This window comes from Rhinolophus hipposideros (genome assembly GCF_964194185.1).
Source record: "Rhinolophus hipposideros genome assembly, chromosome: 18".
Classification (NCBI taxonomy): Eukaryota; Metazoa; Chordata; class Mammalia; order Chiroptera; family Rhinolophidae; genus Rhinolophus; species Rhinolophus hipposideros.
In genome coordinates this window covers 22235217-22244268 of record NC_138064.1, presented here as the reverse complement: position 1 = coordinate 22244268, position 9052 = coordinate 22235217, and the positions used below count along the sequence as shown (strand labels likewise).

The 9052-nt window shown below is 36.1% G+C and overlaps 1 pseudogene across 1 annotated transcript; it reads left to right on the top strand.

The window, feature by feature from the left end:
- Window positions 1-1623: 1623 nt before the first annotated feature.
- On the top strand, window positions 1624-2286 carry LOC308510415 (nascent polypeptide-associated complex subunit alpha-like; annotated as a pseudogene). The gene has a single exon. The product of its transcript is annotated as a nascent polypeptide-associated complex subunit alpha-like (transcript).
- Window positions 2287-9052: the final 6766 nt, after the last annotated feature.

The following is a 9052-nucleotide window of genomic DNA, read 5'->3' as shown; positions in this document are numbered from 1 at the left end:
CACTCACCCAGTACTCTTCTTCTAAGTGTCAACTTCTTTCATTCTTTGCCCTCCCGCCAGTATTTGCCTGATTTTTTGTTACTCTCCAGTGTCTTCAAGTAATTGTTTTTCCTATTTTGTTTAGAGTTTATTGGTATCTATGGGGAGTTAGGTCTTACAGAAACTACTCAGCCATTTCCAGAAGCAAGACTTTGAACAGTAAATTATTTTAGGAATATTGACCAGCCTATCATTCCAGCTTGTAGCTGTAGCCACACAATCCCCACACTTATCCTTACATGTAAGCTTTTTTTTTCAACTCTGCTACATTTGTCTCATTAAACACCCTGAAAAAAAAGAAAATCTGTAGCTTCCACATCTGGAAAGCTAACTTTAGGAACAAGTTTTCATGTTATTGGCAATGACTTAAAGTAGGGTTTAATTTACTTTAAAAGTCAAAAGAGATCTAGGAGATAACAAAGGGGAGACTGTATATGCTATGAACTTGACATCTGACTCTACTACATTCAAACAATAATTGACAATTCTATACCATGCCAAGATCCTGGTCAGAGATATATATGAAAGTCATTTAACTCATGTTCAAATTGATGGCTCACAGCTCCAAAGAGAAAGCTCTGGTTCCAGAAATTCTCCTTCACCTTTTATTACTCTCTATCAGGTATTAGTTACCTTGGCAACAGCAAGAAAAACCTGATATTTCAACATTGTAGGTTCCATAGGACGAAAATCTCTAATAAAACAATCAAGAATGCAGCTATGCTCACTACTGTAAAAAAAAAAAAATCAGGGACTGGGAATTCATGCTATCATGAGGAAGAGAGAATTCCTTTAGGTCACAACTTATATCACAAAGTTAATATTACACAGTAAATGAGCATCACTATCACACAAGGGGAGGGCGGCAGTTATCAGGCCTCTGATTGTTTTGTTTCCTTAAAAGCACCTTTAAAACCTATTACATACCTTGTTATGTTCTAGTTGATAGGAAAAACACAAAATTACAAATATTGGCATATTTCCTGGTAGTTTTAGTATCACCTCTACAGGCAGCTTGTTCAAGCATTTAAAAATGATGACAAACCACTTTAGAAATAGATTATGAGTTTCATTACATTCCATAACTTATTCAATGATTCAGTGTTGTTATTTTTTCAAGGATACCAAAATCTGTATTGGTCAGAGTTCTACCAGAGAAAGAGAACCAGTAGGATATATAGACAGACAGACAGACACACACACACACACACCTATATACACATGGGGTGTATCAACTGTTTGTGTGGAAGCTACATGGGATAAAAAAAATTGTATTATTTAACCTCATTTTGAAGGGCTGCAAATGCTATCAATTTAGTTTCTCTTCAGAGCAAAATAATATCCCCCAAACTGTCGAGGAAATCTTTAAAAATGATCATAGCCTTTTCATTCTTCTAGTAGTTTTTGGAGAACTATATTTGTTTACATTCAACGTCTGAAGTAACAGTTTTGGGGACAAGTGCATCAGATTGGGGTTCCAGAGACCACAGTCTCATCCTCCGCCTGGCTTCCTTCTGCAACAGACTCGGGTCCCTTGCTCACTGTCTTTCTGCCACCATCTTAGTTCCGTGTTCCCTGCACGAAATGCCCGGTGAAGCCACAGAAACCTTCCCTGCTACAGAACAGAAGTTGCCACAGCCCCAGGCTAAGACAGGGTCTGGAACAGAATCTGACAGTGATGAATCAGTACCAGAGCTCCAGGAACAAGATTCCACACTGGCAACCACACAAGTCCAGCTGGTAGCAGCTGCTGAAATCGATGAAGAGCCAGTCAGTGGAACAAAAACAGCCAGAGTGAAAAGAAGGCTCAGAAGGCTATGTCCAAACTGGGTCTTCGACAGGTTTCAGGGGTTCGTAGGGTCCCTATCCGGTAATCTAAGAATATCCACTTTGTCATCACTAAACAAGATGCCTACAAGAGCCCAGCTCCAGATACTTACATGCATAGTTTTGAGGAAAGCCAAGATCAAAGATTTACCTCAGAAAGTACAGCTAGCAACTGGTTAAGAAATTAAAAGGTCAAGATGAAGCTATCTCAGACATTCAAGAAAACACACAGACTCCAACTGTACAAGAGGAGAGCGAACAAGAAGACGTTGACGAACCAGATGTGGAACTTAAGGACATAGAACTGGTCATGTCACAGCAACTGTGTTGAGAGCAAAGGCCATCCGAGCCCCTAGGAATGACAGGAATGATATTATGCAATTATGTATATGCAATTATGGAGTTCATGTAACCATCTAAAAACAAAGACCTTTTTTCTTGGTGTTTCCAAAGAGTAACTGCAGCTTGGTTTGAAATTTGTACTGTGTCTATTACTAATAAAGTTATGGCTTCTTATGGGATGGGTGGGAAAAAAAGAGCACAATCTCCAAAACATGTTTTAATTTAAACAAAGTAGACCATCGTCTCTCTACTCTTCATTCTTCTCTTGATTTGAGTTTCTTGTCTTGCAAAATCAGGTGGTTAGACATGATGACCTCTAACAGCATGTATCTTTCTAAGTGTCTATGATTTATGATTCCATACTTCTATACATAGGACCTGAAATATGGAGATCCTCTAGAACTGCCTTCTGATCTCTTTAAACACTGCCGGTATGCTCTCAAGAGCCCTAATTTTTTTTTTCTAAAGGTATAATATAATAGAAAGATTTAAAGATTTGCTAATTTCACAAATCACAATTTTTTAAATGCTCAATAGAATTCATAAAAACCACTGGTATGTTTCTCTACCACCCTGTGGTTAAAAATCATTTAAGTCAAATGTTAATTCCTAAAGTTGTTTTAGCTAGATGGAGTCCAAAGGTTTGTTTTCATTGTTTAACCCATGTGTATATATTAAAAAAAGTTATTTTCCATATACAATGACCAACAAAGTTGCAAGCAAACAAATGAACTCCCCAAAGGTTGTTATGATTTGTGCGTTGTTTCAGATGTGGAGAAAATATTCTTGTTCCAAAAATCATGCTGAAAAAATGATTCTGACAGTGAAAAAATTTACAAGTAACGAAATGAATACAGTAGATGCCTCTGAAGATTAGACTGGAAAATATGTTAGAAATGTGTGCATTCAGGAAAATTACGTAGAACTTACGAAAGAATACGCTGCATCTTAAAAAAAAATAAGTAAACAACAACCAGCTGACAGGAACTTGCCAAATAGTGGTATGAAGATAACTGACGTCAGATAGTTATAGCCCAACAGCTCAATTCCCCTATGAAATGTCTGTGCCATTGTTATTATCAGAGTCCCCTCCTTACATCTCATTTTTGTCCTGAGGTCCATTGTTCCTTCCTTGACGTAGTCTAACTGGCAAAATGAAGAGGAAAGGGAATTCAGGGCATAGAAAATCACAGGGAATGGGAAAGGAAGAATTGGGGCTGATTTAATAAAGTGCCTGCTCCAGTGACCCAGTTACTTTTTGTTTATCTAGGTTAGGAGTTGGCCTTAGAACACCACAGGATACTGTTTCAAAAAAAAAAAAAGTAGTTTTGGTAATTCACTGAACATTTCTTTTTTATTAAGTCAGGTAATAAACTTGAATTGTCCAACACAACAGCAATACATGGTTTGTTAGTATCTATCGGAAGGCAGCTATGCTCACCACTGTACCACCAGGCTACACATATTAGTGTACATTTTGGATGAATTGTTTTTTCCTTCCCTTCAGTTTGTAAACACTGAAAAATAAATTTTAAAAGTCAAACACATAGTGCTAAAGATTTAATGTTTGAAACTTGATTGTTTAGAGGCGGTACTAGCCCGCAGAATTGCAATACCCGGAGTTAACTAAATACCCGGAGTGCCTTTTTAAATATTTGATCTCTTCCAGGCCATCTTTCAGTGGGATTTTACCTGAAAATGCTGGAGGGCATGGACACACATACACACCATCTCTGAAGTTCTTTTCTTGGAAGGTAAACGAGGGATAAGATAAAAAAGCAATCACAGAATCCAGCCCAGGAGAATGAAGGGAGAAAAATAATATCCTTAATTCTATATGGAAGCAAAAGCAAGTCATAAACGATCTCCCAAACGAGGCTCTGAACCAAATAGGGGTGGGTAATTCAGAGAAAACTTCGGAGATCGATATTTAATTAAGGAGAACAAAAGTATTGCTGTTGGGAAACATTTTTCATATCAGTTTGGTCTGATAGTTCTAGACTTATCTCAAAGATATAGTAATTCAAGATGAATGTATTCTACTCAAATTTACAGGAAACTCAGATTAAGCAATGATGAACCATCAAAACTTACTGATTTGAGTCACTAATTGGGCTTAGGTATTGGCATTTCCTTGAATCTTCCTGTAGATTGTCTATCTTATTTTAAATTAATGTGTTAGTATGTTTTTAGAGTAAATAGCCTTTTAATGTGTATCTTAAGTAGACACATGTAGGAGAAACCTAGCTATTTACTATAAGGCAGCTTAGGCAACACCATTCACCTAGGGTTCCAACTACCTTCTAGCCCTGTAACTGGAGGCGCTGGCTTGAGCCGTGCCAGCCTCACAAAGACACATAAAAGCAATACCACAGGCAATACTGGACGTGCAGATCCCACAAAGGAGACGAGGGAAAGCTGCTGACAGACCCTTGTATTAGTTCCTGTTGGCATTGTAACAAATCACAAATGTAATGGCTTAAGACCACACAAATGTACTATCTTACCGTTTGGAGGTCAGAAATCTAAAGCGGGTCAGCAGAGCTGTGTTCCTTATGCAGGCTTTAGGGAAGAATCAGGGCCTTGCCTTCTGTTTCTAGAGACTGCCTGCATTCTCTGGCTTGTGGCCCTTCCTCCATCTTCAAAGCCAGCACCACAGTCTCTGCTTCTGTGCCTGCCTACTGTCCTTACAGAACTGTTGTGATTACATTACACCTGGATAACCCAGGCTAATCTCGCCATTTCAAAACCCTCAATTTAATCACATCTGCAAAATCCCTTTGCCATGTCAAATAGCATATTCACAGGTTTGGGAGATTAGGACATGCATCTTTTTGTGTGTGTGGGGGGGGGCGGGGACATGATTTAATTGTCAAAATGCTAATGAGAATATAAAGTTGGTTATAAAGCTCATTCACAATAAATTATTAAAAGGAAAAAGGAAATTATTATTAGAAAAAAGAAATTATTAAAAAGAAAAAGGAATTATTTAATTCACCCTTGATTTAAGTTTGAGGAAAAACGTAACTAGGCAAAGATTCTGAAAATGAAATCTGGAAGGAAAAGTTAAAGAGTGCTGACTCAATAAATTCAAAGGTCTAAGTTAGTCATACTATGTATATGTTTAGAAAGATAAGGAAGAAAGAGATAAAGAACAAAGAATATTTAGCCTTCATTTATCATAAAAAGTAAATTTAATCTATATTTAGTCTGTTCCTTATTATTCTAACGTAAATATCTTAGTCTGCTTACTACAAGGGGAATTTTCCCCCAATATTTCAATTTTTAATGTTTGTTATATTTATATTTAATATTTGTTTTATTAGATGTGCTCTAAGCACTGTTGACCTTAACATTATTTTGTTTATGGAAAGCAGTGTTTGTGAAAATATTTGTTTTAGAGAATGTTCTTCACTTAAAGTGGTAAACAATGTTTGTCTTAGGAGGTTGACTTTGCTCACCAGCCTCATGATAATTACTGTGATTTCATTGATCCTGTTGGAAGTAATTCAGCAAAAAAAAAAAAAAAAAAAAAAAAAAAAAAAGTTTACTTATTTAAATTAGAAGAGTCTTCTAGTCTTCTTATTTGTACAACTTGATTTTGCAAGTAAGTATTCTGTTGATTTTAAAAACAGTTATTTTTCAAATGCAAAAAAAAATTATTTTTCCTCAGGAGCCCAGTTTTTATGAGCCTTCTGTTCCTGCTGTTAACGCTTTCAGCAGTGTGCAATTAAATCTTAAATGTGGATATCCAGTTGTCCCAGCATCTCTGTTAGTTCTTTATATATTTGAATTTTTTCATAAATAAAAGTGAAAAACTTTAAACTATGTTTATAAGTATTCTAAAATATATATTTGAAATTATATTTTCAAATCTTAATGGCATTTCACTTCTTCCATTGACAAATGTAATATTGAAATTTCTGTGAGAATGCAAATGGACTTCAAATCCATACAAATTGTTTAAAATATCAAGTATTTCTAAATAATATTGAAGCTTTCACTTACAACATGGATTTTAGAGCAGTAACATTTCAGCTAACCTACACCACATAATGTATACCATCAGCCATAAATGGAGGGAACACACAAAATATAGGATATCTCAAAAGTCTTGGTGAGGTTTTAAGTTTTAATAATCTCAGAAGTATAAATGATTCAAAAAAAAAAAAGAAAAGAAAATGTAATTGTTTCTATTTACTCTACTTTTATTCAGTTTTGAGACAGTTCGAATAGTAAATTTCTTATTGTGGTAAAAACCCATAACATAAAATTTACCATTTTATTTATTTGTTAATGTGCAGTTAAATAGTATTAAGTATATTTGCATTGTTGTGCAACTTATTGCCAGAAGTTTTTCATCTTGCAAAACTAAAACTCTATACCCATCAAACACTAACTACCCTTTTTAACTCCTTATACCCAGCCCCTGGCAACCACCATTCTACTTTCTAATTATATGATTTTGACCACTCTAGATACCTCATATTAGTGGAATCATACAGTGTTTGTCTTTTTGTGATTTAGCATAATGTCCTCGGGGTTCATCCATGTTGTAGCATATATCAGAATTTCCTTCCTTTTTAAGGTTGAATAATATTCCATTGCATGCATAAACCGTGTTTTGTTTATCAATTTACCTGTCCATATTTATGTAGGTTTCTTTCTGGGTTTTCAATTTTATTCCATTGGTCTGGATGTCTGTCTTTCTGCCAATACCATGCTGTTTTGATTAGTGTTGCTTTACAGTACAAGCTGAAGTCAGGGAGTGTGATACCTCCAGCATTGTTCTTTTTTCTTAGGATTGCTTTGGCTATTTGGGGTCTTTTGTGGTTCCATACAAATCTGATGATTTTTTGGGTTCTATTTCTTTTAAAAATGCCATTGGGATTTTGGTGGGTCTTGCATTACATCTGCATATTGCTTTGGGTAATATGGTCATTTTAACTATGTTGATTCTTCCAATCCATGAAGATGGAATGTCTTTCCATTTCTTTGTGTCTTCTTCAATTTCTTTAAAAAATATCTTATAGTTTTCAGTGGATAGGTCCTTCACATCCTTTGTCAAGTTTATTCCTAGGCAGTTTATTCTTTTTGTTGCAATTGAAAAAGGAATTGTTTTTTTGTTTTTTGTTTGTTATTTCTTTTTCTGAAATTTCATTGTTAGTACATAGGAATGCAATGGATTTTTTAATGTTGATTTTGTAGCCAGCAACTTTACTGTATTCATTTATTGTTTCTAATAGCTTTTTGGTGAGTCTATTAATTTTTCCACATTCTTACCCACACTTGTTATTTTCTCTTCCTTCTTTCCTTCCCTCCCTACTTCCCTCCCTCTTTCCTTCTTTCCTTCCTTCCTCATCTCTCTCTCTCTCTCTCTCTCTCTCTCTCTCTCTCTCTCCCCCCCCCCATCCCTCTCTCTCTCTCTATCTTCCTTTTCTTATAGTAGCCATCCTAATGGGTGTGAGGTTGCATACCATTGTGGTTTTGATTTGCATCTTCCTAATGAGCCTCTTTTCATATGCTTGTTGGCCAAATAATGCATTTTTAATTTAATCTTTTGTTTTAGTTAATGTCTGCCATCTTCCAAGGGACTAAAACAAACAAACAAAAAATTAAACATTGATTTTTCAAATATTCCAAAGCTAAGTAAGTGTAAGAAATTAATTAGTCTTCCCAATGTTGCTCATTTTGTAAGTTTGAAACATCCTTTCTACTGAAGATATTAAAACTTAAAACAGAACTAAGACTTTTGGGATACTGCGTATGTGGAAAGAGAGATTCAGGTTGACTGAAGCTGAAATTGGCCAGAGCCCCCACTGTGCCTCTGAGCTTCATGGCCCCGAACAGCTACACCTGGAATTACCTGCCTGACGTGCTTCCACCTAGATATACCAAAACTCTAGCTCCTCCCTGGGCAGCTTGTCCACAATGGGCAGTGCTACCTCTGTAGCTGTCCACTTGTCCTGGTGGGAGAACACCTCATGGAAATCCTCAAGGTATCAGAGAGGAGCTGTGAGTACCCAGGTCACTCATTTTGCTCATTGGTTTGGGGGACCATGGGCAGGCCCTTGAACTCTTCTTACTTCAGAAGTCCCTGAGGCAAACACGCAGGGCCGAGGCCACCACATTGAGGACTCCAACACCCTCAGAGCCTGCCTGGTCACCAAGGAGCTACAGATGGTCTCTTGTATTAGGTAACTGAGTCCTCTTTCTTGTGATTATTACTTAGCTCTTAAATTTTTAAATTATCAACCTAATGCTTCTCTTGCAAGCTGGTAAAACTTTTAGAGCTTCAATTTCTCTAGACTTTTAAATGGATATACAGAATATTTCCAGCATCTTCATGGCTTTTGATCTCATCAGAGACCAGATTAACTGGCAGCTTTCTCTAAAGACCAATGGATACAAAAACCAAAGAAGTAAAGTCAAAATAGTGTTTGAATTTACCCTGAGTCATTGTGTGCCTGTGGGCCCAAATCTGTAGAATGTTACTTGCTATTCTTTCTAAGTTATTTGAATACCCTGAGTGGTACATAAATAATTGAATAGTGACTTTTAATTAAGGCTCTGTAGTGAAAACTGCTTTATGCAAAATTAAATGCTTTTTAATAGCTAATTTAGAAAACACTTTTAAACACTGGAAGTACCATATCAGGAAACTGAGCAAATTACTAATTTCGTTTGTCCAAGTGTTCTCAGATGACACTTAAAATTCTGTTTCTTTTTGTAAATGAATGTTCCTTTTTGTTCACCAAGCTTGGAAATTTATTTCAATATTGCCAGTACTTCTTACAGAAGAGAAGGTACCAAGGGAGAAAATAGACTCCATAATATATCAAAT